Source organism: Nelusetta ayraudi, unplaced genomic scaffold, assembly GCF_046127955.1.
Source record: "Nelusetta ayraudi isolate G7.1 ecotype Tasmania unplaced genomic scaffold, CSIRO-AGI_Nayr_v1 ptg000042l, whole genome shotgun sequence".
NCBI classification, from domain to species: domain Eukaryota; kingdom Metazoa; phylum Chordata; class Actinopteri; order Tetraodontiformes; family Monacanthidae; genus Nelusetta; species Nelusetta ayraudi.
In genome coordinates, this window is record NW_027466092.1 from 7,916,730 (window position 1) to 7,934,917 (window position 18,188).

General features: G+C 43.2%; 1 protein-coding gene across 3 annotated transcripts in view; it reads left to right on the forward strand.

Annotated features, from left to right (window-relative positions):
• nlgn2a (neuroligin 2a) overlaps positions 1 to 18,188 on the forward strand; it is a 165,510-nt gene that overhangs the window by 118,157 nt on the left and 29,165 nt on the right. The window lies entirely within an intron of this gene.

Consider the following 18,188-nt stretch of genomic DNA (forward strand, 5'->3'; position numbering starts at 1 on the left):
TCTTCTTTTTCTAGTTATTGCAAATTTTCAGTTACTAGTTACTCATAACTTTTGTACATTTTAAATTGTTTGTTACTTCTAATAAGCCTTTGGGTTTTTTTGCCTCTCCCTGCACTACTTGTAAGTTGTTATCTTGTTTATTTCTTTCATTTTTAAACTGTGCAAAAATAAAAACTAACTAAAGGTGCCGTCATTTATTTGAAGCCCGTCTGAGAATCTAATCACTCAAGACTGCGTATTAATATCAATGCGCCGCCGCTGTCCTGAACACCTAAACACACTTTAGCTTACAACCTGTTACGACATCTGGCCTATTAGTCGTACCCTCCCAGCCTCACGCTCCTCCAGTATACGGGAGCCCACGGCTGAATTCAGTCTATATGTGTGTCTGTGGATGTAGCTGTAACCATGTTGCTCCAGCCTTTCTCCTTTAATTAAGGAGGAAGCCTTCGCGGGATCTCATGAGGAGGTCGCGGAGCTAATTGGCTAATTAAGTGACTGTTCTGGGGAAACAACCTTTGGCCAGTCAGCAGGCCTAAACAAGCCATGTTCACTGACCTAATGTAAAGTGTAGCCCCACATCTTTCGTGCCATGTTTGCTTTGCACAGCTAAGTCGTGGTTGTGCTTTTGAGCTTCATAGGTCCCGTGTCAGTGATTTTGGAGCATCGCGTGGTGGGAAAACATATTGCAAACAAATTAATATTTTTTTTTGTTTGTTTGTTTTTGTGTGGTGGCCTTGTTGTCACGTTGGCTTCGGCTATCAAAATAAATTCTGATGTGCGTAAAATTACCTGCTTGGCAGAAAGCAAGTGAAAAGAATTTTCTCTCCTCAGCCACTTCTTTTTGGAGAAGGCCTCTCCTTGTAAACTGATTCCAGTTTTCTGATGTCTCACTTGAGCTCACATTTTGTACCAGCTGTAATGTTGGTGGAAGCACAGTAAGAAAGATAAGCACAATAGTTGTGGATTGTAGTGCTTTTATTAAAAAAAAAAAAAACTTGGTACAAAACAAGTTTTTATTCCATCTCCTTTGAAGCCAACAGATTTGTGGTAAAATTACACGTTAATCCTTCAGACAAGGATAGGCTGCTGGTGATGTCTTTTTGGTTTTCAAAACAGGAAACTTACTAAATGCCAAATTTTCATCAGGTGTAATTTTTTGTTCTTGTTCCGTTTGGAACATACAAGCTTTGGATATCGTTAGATTGTTTATGGCCTATTTATACCCCTTGCTGTTGGGGTTGTACAGAAAATACAGTAACTCAATGTAGAATTCCAGAAATGCTTCAATTAACAGATCATGTACACATTCAAATTGTATTATCCTTGTTTAAAGGAGAATAAATCAATGTTTTCACTTAGATGCATGTAAATTGCATTTGCTGAAAAAAAGAAATGCTGGAATGCAGCATTTTCACTTTAATTTTAATTTTTGTGGAGCATTACCTAAAACTTGCACAAGAACCATTGTAACCATGTAAGCGGTGATACTAGCCACAAAATTTCCATTCAGCGTTTCACATCGGGTATGCTATAGAAAATGCTGCCCAGCAAAAAGACTAGGAATGTTCCAGGCATTCTCTCTCACCAAAAGTAGCTGCCTTTTCACATCACAGGCCGTTCTCACAAGTGTAACTGTGTAAAATTATAGAGTGCATCCCAGAAGTGCCTCAAGCATAAGATACAAGCTGAAGCCTTTGGACTTGCTTTATGATGTATCGAGTTTTAAGTTCAAACATAGGCATTTATCTAACCTCCCTCATCTCCTCAGCAGAGGACATGCACTTACTTTAATAAGTTTGGGCCATTAATTGCATTCAAATGTCTGCTCCAGTTTCTTTTCTCTGTCCTCCAGCATTTATTCAAAACAGCCATTTAGCTCTCGTACCGATGCACTCACGTGGAACTGATCATTTTTGCAGTGGAACGCAAGCATCAAAACAGAGAACAGCTTGGGAAGGAGATGTTGTCAGTGTCACGGGGACGTTGATCTAATGAAGACGTGTCCACAACTGATGCTCCACTTGAAAAGCTGTGAATTCTCTGTCCTGAAAAAACGAGTGTTAAAACACCCGACTCACACTCGAGTGATTATCTGCCGCCAATGCGTGTCTCGTGATTCACAGCCGTCCGCTGGGACACAGTAGAAAGCCGTCTGTAATGTATTCTTGCCTGCAGCCATGTGAGCAACTGTACTGTATATATCGCAGACTGAAGCATTAGAGCCGCGGCACCCTTGGGTCTAACCCACGAGGAGACTTTGTGATGTACGACCCAGCGACTCCCGCATTCCGCAGCCAATGCGGAACACCAGCCTTCTCTTGCTGTGGAAAATTGTCTGATTAGGCGACTAGTTAGTTCATTAGTTTCACATTTGTCCCCACAAGTGCACCCAAAAGTGGCAAAAGAGTATTTTTTTTCTGTTGTGTGTTGAAATTTTCCAAATGCTGCACCACTCTGGGAGTGAACAAAGATGATGAAGGTTCTACCTTTGATCCTCACTTTGAACTGTGGCTTAACTCTCACTCACACTTTCTTTTTCATTTCATGGAAAGTAGGAGAATAAACTCCTGTCATTTTGCATTTTTAATTATGTTTGCAGACTATGTCGTTCCGAAATCGCTTGTCATTGCCGACAAAGTGCGTCCTCTTTCAACAGTTTCTGACTTTTCAAACTACCCCTTGTCCTTCAAATCACCTCCTCCACCGTGCACCTTTCCCAGCCTTCCTCTGTAGTTATTTATTCAGAAGAAAACAAAACTGCTCATTAATTGGCAGGCTCCACAATAAAAATAAAAGACGAAAATATGCACTTAATGAGAGGGATTGGATAAATAAAATATTATCCTGCGCGCACCCGCACAGAAGCGCAGAGCCCTTTCATATGAACAAAGCACCGGAACTGTTTTCTGATTTATATATATTTTTTTTTTTTTTTGAAATAAAACTGGATCGCTGCGGTTGTTGTCTACACATGTAAACATGAGAAGTCTGGGTGCAAATAAAGAAGTTGGCCAAGACTGCTTTGAGCAGATGTGAGTTGTGTGTGAAGCAAAGTGGAATTGGCTCCTGATCTGACAACTTGGCAGTGATGTGGCACTCTGTCCTCAATAGGAGCCTGTAAATTGACTATAGCCCTTGTTCAAAATATATTTATTTCCATTTTTCTATTTTTATTTTGTTATCTATTTTTTACTGCCCTATGTGTCAACAGAACCCTTAAACTCTACGAGCTTTTCAAGTTTGGAAAATATGCATTATGGCACAAAAGTAAAAACGGACTTTCATGCCGTTTTTTGCAAACTCTCAAACTAGAAGGGTGTCGAAACAGAGACGACCACAAGACACTCAAAGCTAACATGACATAAAGCCATCAAACACCGTTCATTTTCCCTTTCTTGCATTTGTTGCAAACCATCAAAGTGTTCAAAAATCTATCATGCCTCCATGGAATTCACATGACATGCTTCCATAGGTGGTGTGAAATACTCCCAGGAGCACCTACGCATGGACGTTATTCATCGACACCACATTTCAACCTTCATTCCTTCATGTTACATCCTCCCACTCTACCAATGACACTTCCTCTGTCGGCCTTCGTCACAGTGGTCGGTTTCAGTGCTTCCTGTCCCTGGAAGGGGTTGCCTTCCAAGTCAGGTGTTGATTATTATGGACAATACTGTGGCATCCATTTCCACCCAGAGACCGTTTGGCCTTAACTTGGCATTAACCTTACATGGAAGCTGGATGAGTCATGTGGCAACCATAGAAGTTTATTGATCTATCTTGCCAACACACAATACACAGCATTGTCGATCAGTCTCGAGACTTAGCAAAGGGTTCCACCACCAGTCAGCTTGAGAGTGGTGATATAGTTCACACAATTGCCTTCCAAGTGTTGCCTTCCATTCTGCTATTTGACAGGCAACACTCTATAAGTTCTTTACTTGGATGGATATAAGAGATAAATCCAAAGAGTTCAGGATGTGTTCCATCTACTGTGTCAGGTTAAATAGACACAATGAGCAGAATGTACTCGTGCAAATACACTACCGTGTCTGCAAACTTACGATAAATCAATATTTAATTACAGGCTTTATGCTACGAGATAATAGTACCGGTGGACATTGCTTTTTAATGAAGTGTGCCGCACTTCCCGAACAACCATGCATGGTGGCAAGTCCTTCCATGAAATAGGTGTTAAATCACTGCTGTGAAGTTGCCCATGCTGAATTCTAGGAAGTGAGCACGACCAATAAAACTGGCGTGGAAGAGAGTACTTCTAAATGGGTTGTTTGAATTCTCATCAGTTCATGCAGAAGGTGTTTTGATTTACTTAAAAAAAAGTGTGAACAAACTTGATGAGAGGATTGTGGATGGTGCTAGAATTAAAATGTGTCTTTGGCGTCTGGAGGTCCTGGCTGAACTTCAGATCAGATATATATTTTTTTACTGCTGTTGAAACCTCGAAAAGACACCTGTTCTATTTAGAAGGTTGCCTATCTGCACTCTGACAGCATGGTGTACAACATTTCTAATTTTTAACCAAAATATCAGCAGCAAAAAAACCCCTTCAAACTGTTTTTTCAGAGCAGGTGACTCATTTCTCCCTGGGTGAAGTAGATTCTTCCTCCAGGATCGACCTTCTTCACCTTCGCCAGCAGTTAGGAAACAACACACGGGGGGGAAGGCTTGGCTTTGATCTGGAGCAGCTGCACCCTTCACTTACTGACATGTCTTCACTGTAGTGTTACAGCTCCTGACAACTTCCTGCTTATTCTCCTCCCTCGGCTCTCGTTCATTCACAGACGCCGCATGAAAAAAAAAAAAAAAAAAAGGCACTCAATCCAAGACACCCCTGTAAACGTCAGTGGCAGAATAGGGAAGAGAAATTCAGGACGGGACATTTTCAAAGGCTCGCTGTATGTTAATACATCTGTAAGATGTAAGGTACAATGTCTCTGTTAATATTTTTAAAGAAAAAAGAGAGAAAGGCTCAAAAATGAGTTGGCACATGGCTGCAACTCAATGCATTCAGGTGTGTAGATGTGGTGAAGATGATTTGCAGGAATTCAAGCCAGAAATGGAGAAGAAAAGATTTAAGTGATGCTGAGCGACTGGAATTTTCACACTGGTGGGTTTCTCAGAGAATGGTTCCAAAACAAGAAAATAGACAGCAAACAGCAGTTGTCTGGAGGAAAATACCTTGTAAATGTCAGGGGTCAGAGGTCAGAATACGTAGACTGCATGGAGACCTTGAAGACAATACTAACCACTGGTTACAACCGATGTATCAGAATGTCATTGCTGAATGCACCCTTTAACCCTTGAAGCAGAATGCACCATTTCCACGCTACTACTTGACCCATATAAGCCAGCAGAGTGCAAAGGATGGCTGATAATACATAAGTAATAAACTACACAGTTTGTCAGGAAGACCTCCTATATTCTTTGAAACTATCAGACATGCTCAATAGAAATAGAGAAATGTTCCCTTTTCCCAGTTGACCTTTTGTAAAATCTAGACTGTTGAGTATTTTACCCTCGGAAATCAATGTTCCCCTCTCAATTTGCAGCTTTCAGTCATTGTTTGCAAACTGTCAGATATTCAATAGATAAAGCCAGTGATTTTATTCTGTACCTTTTGCTGGCTTTGTTGGCAACGTTTTGTAACTTTTGATTGCAAAAGCAACAAATGAACAAAATATAATTGATTCTATCTCACTGACTTTCTCGCCGTGCCAAAAAAATGAAGTCCATCAGTCCTGACAAGCCTCCAAATCCTCAACCACCATCCCACTGCCCCTGTAAGCCAGCCAGGTCAGGAGAGTCCACAATGAAGCCTCCTTCCCTTCCTCCTTTCCTTCCTTCCTTCCTTCCGCCTACATCGACTCTCGCTCCTCCCTCTCGACCTTCCTCTTCTTCTCCGTCTCTATCTTCATCTCCGCTCCCCTCTCTTCTTTCATCCCACTGCGTCCTCGCTACTGAGGGTCACGCCAGTTCAGGGCATCAGGGTGATGCACTCGGCTCCCGTTTTGACAGCCTGTCCAAGTGAATACACCTTCCTCTCCTCTCCCTGCTCCTCTTCCTCCTCGGCCCTCCTCCTTCTTCTCAACACTCTCTCTTTCTTCGTTTTTTTTCCCTCAACACCTGCCCCCCTCCTCTCCCATCTCATACCCCCGTCAAGCCATTGTCATCTCTTCCTCGCTCCCTGTAACCTCTCTCTGGCCCCGTCGTCCATCACCCACTCCTCTTGTCACTCTTCTCCTCGCCATGCAAATGCCCCAAACCTTAATAGCTGTCCCTCTGTCTTCTTTTCATTTTAGATCATCTGTCTGTCCTTTTCACGCTACACCATTCTTATCTGCTGTAATCACACTCCATCTGTGCCTTATCCATCATTTTCACATCAAATATCTTTTGTTTATTTATTTTCGTCTCTTTTGACCAGCACATATTTATTTGTTCATATGGGTGCCGTGTGCTTATGCATTGTACAAGGGTAAGGTCACCACTGGCATCCGGAAACTGAAGGCTTAGCTTGCTTACCAAACAAGCCACAGAAAACAGAATATTAAAATGTGAGTGTTTTTTGTCCGGAAGAAAGGGACATTGCTTTATTATTTTATGAGCAGTTCCCTGGGATTGAATCCCTTGTCTTTCTTGGGACGCTAATCATCCCCTGGCTCCAGCCCTCTATTTAATACACATCAAATTAAATTATTAATTTTATATATTTTTTTAAATCAATCCAAGTGTTTAAAACACTTTGCACTTTGCACTTGCTCATAAATATTTCTCTTTTTTTGGCAGGGGATGCTTCTAAAAATTACAAGCATGAATAATAAAGGCACATCAAAGGTCGTGCAGAATCAAAATACTACAATTTGCATCTCTTAAAATCGACCCAGCTACAGATAATTGTGTTTATTCTGCTTTGGAAGCGAGCGAGCTGACAGTGGCAAAACACTGCATGTTTATTAAATAAAACAGGAACCCAAGGCGTCCCAAGGTAATCTTTTCTATTCTTCTTTCTTTGCACTTCACAAAGTCTGACCTTCTCTTATTTTTAGCCACACCCCTCAATAAGGTTCCAAAATGAAGAGGATGCACTGCGTAATACCTGAGCTCTGACCTCTTGTGTTAATAGGGAGGATGAGAGACTTTATTTTGAGGAACAAGGCTACAAACAGAACATTGTGTTATGATTGTTATCATACTAATTGGTCCTATCAGCAGCAGTTATTCAGGACATTGCTGCTAATCCTCCCGGCCTGATGTCATTGCACACCCACATTAACAAGACGCACTTTCTTCTCAAATAGGTGCTTAACAAATGCCATGACAAAGTTAATTCCTCTACCCTTACCAGTCTGAGTTAGCATCGCCAAAGTTTCCCCCCTGAATTACTTTGAATTAGCAGTTAGCATCTGTCGGGACAGCGCAAGGCATTTCCCTCTCTATTGGTTTGCATTAGTGGTTAGCCGGGACGGTGCTAAGGTTTCCCTAGTCGTCTCCCATTAGCCGCTGTTTATCCCCAGCTATCCCTTCCCATTAGCGTGACTGACAGCACAGTTCAGTGTTGGTGAGCCGGGAGATCTCTGAGGACAACCAAGCAGTGCATGTCTCACTCTGCTCGTGCACAACAAGCAAGCTAAGCACAACAAACACACACTGGACTGTTGTGGCACAGAACTTAGAATGTTTTTTTGAACTAACTCAACTAAAACATTTTTTGATGCCTTTTCCGTTAGCTACTTTTAGCTCTTTGCACCAGCTTAAAGCTACGTCTTTCATGAGGAGGTGAACCTTTCTAACACAAATTGCCTGCTCACATGTAGACATGCTTGAACTTGAGTTGCACCGCAGATCTCAGCGCATTCGCGACAACATCCACGGCTTGTACTCCGGTGACTGGTGTGTTCTCTCACCGGCCCACAAACAGGATCAATAGCCACCGATGGAGCTTCGGTGTGAGCTCATGGGAGAGTGCATCATTTTCATCCAGCGCTTCTGGGTCACGTCTCTTGTCCCCGTGTCGCTTTGCACTGGCTGCTGCATTGAGCCCCCCTGTGACAAATTTCATTGGAGTGGTTGTGTTCATAGGATTTGATTTTGCATGTGTGCGCACGTGGACGTGGTAACTGTCCTCTGTTTTCCTGTAGCCTAAATAGAGTTCACAACAACAGGTTTGCAACAAGTAAATGAGTTCAGTTGGTCAAATTTCAGCATTAAAAGCAAGCGTGTCCAGAGAATATAGTCAGAATCTCTAACCGTCCTCCACCATTTACTGTCCCTCTTGATTCAGGGCATAATTTCACAAACCTCAACAGAAAATCCAGAAAACTTTCCAGTGCCAAAAAAGTCACGCATCCCCAAAAGGAAATGCAGCTGCGTTAAGCAGTTTTTCTTGTAATCCCTGGATTAACCGTTGCAATGCAGTGACTAAGTATGTGGGGATATGGCAGCACTTTATAAGAAGCTCTTTGCTTTGCGCTGGGTGTTCATGTTGCCCAGTGGTCCTTAAGCACGCAGAGGCGGCAAGAGTGCGCACAGCGAGAGGCTAAAGAAGTGTGGAGTATCACTGCAAGTTATTATTGCGAGGGATAACAAAAGGAAAGGGAGAAGAGTGGTGACCTGGCGCGCAGCAGAGTGTATGTAAAGTCTGCAGAGCTGACGGGATTTGAGAGGATGGACCAGGCAAGCGAAAGGGACGGCAATCAACACCTCCTGATTCCCTCTGGTGTCCGCAGAGAATGATCGATGGGCGTAGGGACAGAACAGAAAGATCACACCTTCGTGCACTTGTCAAAGATTACAGAGGATGCCACATGTGCTGCTCAAAGAGTAGCAGATGTAATGTAGTGCGCAGGTGGTAGAGTCCCTTGAGACGCCTCGTGGTCCAGGGTACTCTTGCTCCAAGTAATTGGTGAGTTCCTGGCTGCCAGTGTTTAAGCCTGAGATCAAAGACTGTGGAGGAGAGTGCGCAGTGAAGTATTTCTGTCTGCAGTCATTATTTTAAATCATATGATATTTTCTAGTATATGTACGACTTTAAACCGGATTAGTATTAAATATGAAATGCGCTGGGATTTACATGCTACTGAAGTCGGCACTTGCAAGATAGGATATCATATTCCTATGATATTTTGGCCAAAAAAACAGCGCTAACATTTTTTGAAGACATAGCAGAGTCTTTCGTCTGTCATGTTTTGTTTTATGCTTTGTGGCCCTGGTGCACAGTTGCCTTTTTGGGGGGTTGAGTTCATTCCTCCATAAGACTTTACAATCTTAAGTGTCTAAGTTTGAAGTAGTCATCTTGATCTGATTTGAGCAATAGGCCTAAATTGAAACAAAAAGTCAAATGTCTTTCAATTTCAACATCCACAATGGCATGAAATGTTCAGGATTTGTTCATACCTAAATTTCTCGGTACAATGTGCATAAACTATGATTTATGTCTGTTTACGTCACACGTTTTTGTGAAGAATAAAAAAAAAAACTGATGTTACAACACAAATGACAAAATATCATCCATTGAAGAAAATACAATTAACAGCTCAAGAAATCTATTTTCTTTTTGGTCCATTGTTGTTTTGGGCCCTGCACAAGTTTGCTTGAGGTGATTTCCATGATCAATGTCGAGATCCTTTGTCTGTAGAACCCTTTTGGGTTGAATTTAGACATATAGGCCCCTCAGAATCAACAAGTGTCACATTCAACACCAGTGCCTCTTACACACAACAGGTCGAGCAGCTCGCAGTTCAACACTTTGATTCAGAGAACAGAGTTTTTCCTTTTGAATCCTTAATCAAAGTTGAGCCCTCCATGCTAAGAGGAGAAGACTGACCCATTTACGTGCACCTACCGATCACCTTGTCTGAGAATCGCAGCCATTCAATCCGAGACGCCGCCATACGGGGAGCGCTCACTGTACCTCACCGCTACATCGGTGCCCCTTGTTCTGCTGCGACTTCGAATCATGGCGACAGGGCTTTGATGTGAACTGAAGCAGCCGTGCCTGTTCATCTGACCCCCGCAGAAGATGGAAATCAATGTTCTTTGGACACTCCCCCACGCCTCCACCCACCTTCTCTCGCTCTGTCCTCCTTCTCTTTTGTCTGCTCAAGGTTGGCCATGAATTATGAATCCCTTTAATTCTTGTACGATCACAGAGGTGCCGCATATTTTTAGCATCAGTGTCTCGCAGCCGCTCGTCTGTTCAGAATGAAGCCGTTAAAAGTTGATTAAAACAAACGTGACATCGTTACCCTGGCTCCCTGAATGGATTTCAGCGCGTATGCAGCAAAGTGGAATCTGATTGAACTGAGTCAGACTCACCGACTTGACTGACTGACTGAGGATAAAGGGCTTTTGCGTACTGTCTGCCAGTGAAGGTTTGGCTTTCCAGTTTGCATTTGCCAAAACTCTTCACTGTCACAGAAGCACAATCAAAGCTACCACTGCCACAGTTGAGTTTTCAGGGAAGTTTTTAAGGGTGTAGTGTGTAGAATTACATTTCAAGGTGGGGGCAGGAGTTTTAAATTTTCAAAACAGACATTTCTTTTTTAGCAAGATTCATGTGGTCACGTAAGACTGCGGTGCAAGCAGTGAATAAATGCTTTCCTCAACAGTTTAAACTCTCTGCCCTTGCACTCTTCATCGGCAGCTCAAGCTGTGTTGGAATCTGTTCTGTCACAACAGAAACACGCTGAAGGTTTAAATTTGTTTGCCAAATTCTAACAATAGGTGCCTCTAGCTTACTCGTGAAATCCCCAGAAATTGTAAGAATAAACTTCGGTTCATTTGTTTGCTCCTATTTTTGGGGAGTGTGTGCACTAAAACACACACAGAAAGGACAAAAAACACTCTGTGATGTCACAAAGGACAATGAGGCCTCTCCCAGGTTTTGCAGGTTTTGTCTTGAACAAGATGTTCTTTCTGGATTTAAAAGCTGATGAGTGTTCTTGATAAAGAAAGCATGTTAGTTTGCAACTCTGCTGTCCCAACTCAAATATCATTATTTGAATAATGGTTGTAATACGATACCTTTGAAGCAAAAATGTAAATGACCGCACACGTCAACCAATGTGTTTAGGCACCATGGTCTGAACACACTGTCTTAAAACAAACGTGAATGCGAATGGTAGTCACAGCTAAAGTGAAACTCATCCTTGGTTAACGAGCTCATCGCGACCAGGAAATGCTCGTTGAACCAAATCAGTGAACATCAGAGCATCTCGTTTAACTCTGGGTAGAAAAGATGAGGTTCAACTTGGCAGCTGCCGTCCTCATCCGCTGCTTTAGAGACCTTCAAACACGAGGGCAGAGGACAGAGCTTCAATTAACCAACCGGTGAACGGCGTGCGCATTGGCATGTTTACGTGCACGTGCCAGAAAATGTTAATGATGGGGGAGGGGGGGGGGGGGTTGCGGGGGTGGAAGGACGGCTAAATGAAAGTCATGTAAAATGTCAAATGCGCGTGTGCGCGCGCGTGCTTTTCACTTTCATTATTGCTTCCGACTCTTCCCGCTCGCTGCTGGTCTCTCGCGCTCTTGCTTTGCAATTATAACCTTCATTAATTATGAATCGGGGGGGCCCCAGATGAACGGGGTGAAGCGCGCTGCCACCGTCGATACAGCCAGGCAGCGTCGAGACCTTGCAGACGCCGCGGCCGTCTGACAGGAGCGGCACATTTTTATTTTCTGCTTATTAATTCAGGTCGCCTTACTGGTGCGACCGAGGAGTGGAGATGAAGGACGTAAGGAGGAGGCTGCCGCCGCCGCCGCCGCCGCCACCACCGCCGCCGCCGCTGCTGCTGCAAGGACAGAGATACGCAGCCGTGTGTTTTGTAATTATCCCACATTATTAGAAAATGATAATAACATTGCTAAGAGTGTGGAATGTGTTTGGCCCTCAGTCTTATTACCCACTGCTGTATTTTAGCAAAGAATTCACCCGGCCGTCAGCTTCGAGTGGCATGTGACGTGCACTTCCTGCCACAGCGCCCTCTCTCGCCGCCCCCCGACCTCTCGACAGGTGACTTTCTCAGTCGCTCGCTGATGAAATAACACCGACCACGAGTGGATTCCGGTGAAAAAAATGTGTCATCGACGAAATTGAACCAAAGCTCCTCTATATTGTCCACTTGATTCCAGTGGGGACGCTCATCCCGGCAGCGAGAGCGCGTCTCCTCTGACAGGGCGGATGCCTCATAATCAGGTGGGAGGGGGTTCAGACAGGCGGAGGAAAACGCCTGACTCTGCCCGTCAATATTTCATCATAAAAAGCCGCCGCCAGCCACTCGCCACCCCAAGTCACCCTAAACGGCGCTGTGTGACTTGACTAATATTTTTAAAGGTTTTATGATGGAGGCGGTCGACAGATTTTGACTGATGCGCTGCAAGATGAGGGCGGCAAGCATTTCTTTTTGTTTATTTGTTTTTTTTTTGCCATCAACGCACAGTGTGTGACATATTACACGTGTTCACATAGTAACAGAAGAAAGCTTCCTTTCTAACGGAATATTCCAGCCAGAAACACTTGTAATAATAACGACTGGTGTGGTGGAATGACTGTTTTGTTTTCCCCAACCGTGTTGGTGGGGAACTGTGATGAAGCAGGTTGCTTGGGACTGCAGTGCTTTTCGCCAAGATCGTCATTGATGTTACCCACTGATGGCCCCGGCGGTGGCTCTGTTGTGGTTAACCGGGCCTGACAGCCAGGCCTGCAGACTTTGCTGCCTTTGCTGTTCTGGAGCTGCTTCTGGTTGTTTGCTGAGTCTGGATCCGCACTTGTAGGCTCTTGTTCAGCTGTCTTCAATGGACATTTTAGGAGTCACCAAATATCCATTTTTGCTCAATTCAATCTGCTCGTAAGGATAGCTGGATGCTGAAATGACAAGGACACTGTGCTACCGCCATGTCACATGACCACTCATTTTTATTAAACAAATTGTAAGATTTATTTCTTACAGTTTCATTGGATGTCAGTATCTAAATTGAATATTCATATTCAAATGGATATAACATTTTTATTGGCCACATTTTAGAGTCAATGTCGTGACATATTGCAGTCACAAGGTGGGGCGGCGGGGGGGGGGGGGGCTCCACCTATGGATTTAGGAGGTTATAACTGTGACTGGCCTCACTTTTTCAGGTTGGAGTTGGACAGATTTCTGAGCTCTGATAGGAGGAAATGTTTCGTGCCCAAACTCCACTGACTAATTTTCCCCAAGTTGACAACAGAAATAGCCTTTTCAGGTCAATCTTTGCCTAATTAGGTCCCAATCCAGCATCACCCTCTGATGTGCCGCATGTTAAACACTTTGTTTTGCCGATCAGACTCTCACGTCCCGGGTGAGTTTGCCGTTGACACTGTTCAACCAGGGCCCGACTTGTTTTCCCGACGAGGCCACTCCTAATGAGACGCTGCTGTGTTTTTGACCCAAAAGTGTTTTTGTTTTTTTGTTGTTTTGTTTTGTTTTTTTACTACATCAGGTTCCTGTCGGTCCATTATCGGTTTGTTGGGGGTCTTGCGTACTCGTCACTTCCCTCCTTCATCAAGGCACCAAGGCTTAACGTTATTGTTACGTGTCTTGAATAAAGCCTTTGCTTTTCATTGGCCTTCAGTGACAGATTGAGCACCAACAGAATGAGCAGCCAAGTGGAGTCGACAAAAGCAATTAGCACATTGAAGATCCTGTGTTGCTGCACGTTGCTCTGGCTGCTTTTCTGCCAGAGCATTCATCTCCTTTAAAAGGGTGTGCGTGTGTGTGTGTGTGTGTGTGTGTGTGTGTGTGTGTGCGTGCGTGTGCGTGCGTGCGTGCGTGCGTGCGTGCGTGCGTGGACTTATCCCTATCAAGGACATATAGCAAGTTTTTATTTTCACCAGCTTGGTCCACGATGCTTGTTCAACAGAACTTTTGTTGGACGACCTGAAGTGAACACAAATCCAAAGTTAAAGGATTGGATTTCATAAATTTTTGTTGGCAGATATGTGTTTTAATGACACAATTACTTGCGATTATCTCACACCTTATGAATCAGAGTTCTATATTTAGCTCACTAGTCTAGCTAAATCTTAAATTCCGTAGAAACTGGGAAATGTATGCATGTATGCAGTCAATGTTAGATTGTTTACCTTGTCAACGTCAAGTTTGAAACTGTAAATTAAGCTCAATCTGACCTTTTATGCACATTTAAAATGTTGGCAGCTAACAAACTCAATTACGTCCCTTCAGTTTGCGAAGCAGCCACCTTGTACATATCCCACATCTTTAAAGCGTGTTCCTCAGTGCTCCTCTGCTGGTGGTAGACGCCCGTCCTGGATACAATAATAATTAGCAAGTCTAATGGTGCATCGACTTCCTTTAGGCTGCTGCCTTTCGTCGGCTCAGCATCCTCTCCTTTTAACATGCTCTGTTCAGCATCACAGGACAAGCGGGAGGTGCAATCCATACAGTGAGGTCATCCCTCTTCCTCCTTCTTGTGGACACAGGAAGTGTTGCTGCCTGACACCAGGTCTGGACCTGTTGCGGATTAAGGACGCCGCCAAAGATTAACAGAATGTTGTTTTTCGGGCCATTAGCGACAGACAGCCTGGCTGTCATTAGCATCTTAATCATCGTGCGGATGAAAAACCGAAGCAGCTTGAGCAAATTTGCCATCTGACATTATTACCAGTAAGGTCATGCGTTGTATAGTTGTTCATGGAGGTCATTGTGTGGTCAGAAAATGGAAAGAATTTATCATTGTTTGGAACAGGAACTCTAAATTGCGCCGCATGGTGCAGATTTATTATGTTTTCCACCCGTGACAAACTAGCGCTTGCTCTTTTTCTGATAACGGTCATTATCGCAACATCAACAATAATCTCTTTAGCCACTGCCGTTGTTTACGGGCTTGTGTTCCCTTTTATTTGCTCTTCCTCTTTGGTTTTCAATATGTATGAAGGACTCTCGATCGGTCACACAGGAGCAGGAAGTCTGAAAATGGTTCCCATTGGACGTTTCAGAGATGATTGTGTGAGTTTATAAGACTTGGAAAAAAGAATCGTAGTGATCCAGTTGGATTGCGTGATTGAACACAATGTTTAATTGGAATCTTCACCATGTGCATTGCAGTTTTTAAAGCAGCAGCAGCAGCAGTGTTGAAACAAGGTTGACACAGTGTAATCCAATGAAACATGCCAGTCAAGTCATCTTATCTGCACGGGCATAACCAACCCCACATCACCTAATCCTGCTTATGCGCTAATGGAAATGTGGATGTACTTTGTATCGGTGCAAACTCCCCAAAGGAAACAATTGTATTAGGGTGGCTTAATGCTCTCATCTCTTTTTCTCCCACTCTCTCCCACACAAACACACCACCTCCAGTTCCGGTCTGTGAGGGAAATTGTGTAATGGAATCGTGATTTATTTTTTAAGCTCTTATCTTCCTCTCCGCAGACACCGTGTTTGCCCTGCCAGAAAAACCTTGAGAGCAGGGAGCCTTTTGGTTGGAGTGAGAAACTAGCATGCCTACCTTCACTGCCCATCCCATCTCCACAATATTGCCATGTCGTCCTTTCGCACCTACTAAATATGATGCCGCTGTTTCAGTTGGAGCCCATCTTCTCCTCGCCTTTGCTGGGCATATCACTGTTTTGTTTTTGTTTGTTTGTTGTTTATTGGAGATTGGATGCTGAGGTTGTGAAATAGAGGAGAAAGTAAAAGGATGTAGAGGTTGGTCACTATCAGCAGCTGGTTGGGATCGAGGTTGCAGCTCATTATGTCATCTGCACCGTCGAAGAAAAGGTACACACAAGCAGTATTTGCCTCATGAAAACACATTGTATTGTTTCTTTCACTCTAGTCTCACCACCAGCACCACCTTCCACAGTTTGTCCTGTATTCACTCTACATTGTGTCTCATATATTGCATTTCCATTATGCGTTTTAATGCGAGATAAGAAGATCACATTGGGAAATTTAAGGAAACAGGATGAATCGAAACAACTTCCTTTGCTGCAAAGTCGGTGCACTGAGGTGTTTCTTGTCTCTTTTGAATTGGGGCACAAAATGTGTTGTGGAAAGTGTGGAAAGTCAACTTACAGTACCAATGATGTTGCAATCATTTAGCTTATCTAACTGAGGAGCTGTTCAGAGCACTGTTGCTTATGCTATAATTTTGTCCCATCGGACTCTTCTCTGAATATTTTAACTGTGTTTTGTAGATAGATCATAAGGCCCACGCTACAACGACAAAACACAAAAACAACACAAAAACTGACTAAAATAGTCGAACTATGGTAATGGTTGGGGTTTTTTTCATACTTTCTGGACTTACGCAGTCAGAATCTTGCGTGTTTAGTCCAGAAGTGTACGAACTTCCCATCTTCCACCTTTATAGGATTATAAATTTCCTCCAAGTGGCTACTGCGAACCTTAATCGTCTTCTCTCTCTCCACCAAATGTAGTGGCCAATTACCATTTCATGTACAGACAACACACACACACACACACACACACACACACACACACACACACACAACCACACACACTCTTAGGCTCTAATATTAACAGAGTGGAACATTTCATCACCAAATGTGAAATGTGTGACCTCGGACACTGCAGGCACTGGCGCTGCATGGGTGTATTTCACCTGCAGCAGTGTCACCCGCCTGAAACAGACAGATAAAATCATGCAGAGCGCTTCTCTTGTGCCGTGTGTGTTTGTGCATGTTCAAATTAAATTGCTCTTTGTGAACATAATCAATGCGTAAGCCTTGCCATTGGCGAGGGGAAGAATCACACTGGGCCCTATGTGAATGGGCTTTATTTTTAACTACAAGGTGTCATTAAATCATCATAATCAGCGTGCTACCGCTCAGTGCAGGCTCGGCAAACATTCTGACAGGTTCCTTTTTATCAAATAACTTTTAAACACTGTGGCATTATTGAAAAACTTTGATATTTATTGCTTTTTTTTGTTTTTTGTTTTTTTGTCCGTTTTCAGATCCCTCTTATTTCCAAAAACGCAGTGCCCACGCTTCAGCTTCTGTCCCCTCCTCTGCTTCACATCCTCACTCGCCTGCGGTCTAGTTGCAGACCAATCAATCCCAATCCTATCTTTAATGCGGTCTATCATAATTTTCTCATTATAATCAGAGGGTGATTGGATTCTGCTGGTAAATGAGGGATTCAGAGAGGCAATTAGCGGACTAATAACTGCGAGCTCTGACATGTTGAAATAAGAGACGGATTGAGGGGCGTTGAGTCTTTCGTCTGTGCAGCTCAGCGGAAGGAGGAGAAGGAAAAATAGCCTTTCCTAAAAGCTCCCTGAACAGACACATTCACAAGGCACTCTGGTGTTATTCTGTGGTTGCGGGGGAGTGTGTGTAAGTGTGAATGAGTGAATTTGTAGAACAGCAGGCACATTTTGTCCAACTGTGCGCATTCAGTCTTCTTTGGCTGGACCTAATGCTGGACATATTACAGGAAGCAGCTATAACTTGGGACAACTTTCTCATTTTTCATTTTCATGTCTCATATGCTCCTTTCTTTACAGCAGCAGGCACGATAATCACACTCATAAAAATATGTTTAAGGGTCCCATGTCATGTCCATTTTAGGTCTTTTTGAGGAGCCAGAAGGAGATTTATCAAAACGATAGTATAGATTTTTAGGAAATACTATATTTATCAGTGTGTTTACAGCCTTCTAGAACTAAAACTGACGCTTTATCGAGAGAAAGAAGTGGGGGGAAACAAGTCGCCACAATCACAATGGGTCTCGGAAGGCTGGGGTGTAACTATCTCAGTCACCATCTAGAGACATTAACAAGAGTTAGGAAACATTAATTCACTGAATTTGGTGTCGTGGGACACACAGTGCAATAGTTAAATCTAAAATGAATTTTATAGTATGTTATTTTTTGTAATCATTTTTTTAATACTGCTCATGTGTCATCCAAATGTAAAATATGTGGTTGTCAAATTTGACTCAAAGTTAAATGTAATTTTAGCCAAAGAATCCACTTCAGCCTCCTCAACAAGAACCCTGTCACAAGTTCTCACGTTTATGTGACCCAGAAATTGGATGGCAACACATTTTTTTCTTATTTGCCACAATAGTATTGGATTGCATACAGTTGGAGTTGCATACATGAAATTTAAAAATAAAAATACAGAACTAAAAGTCAAT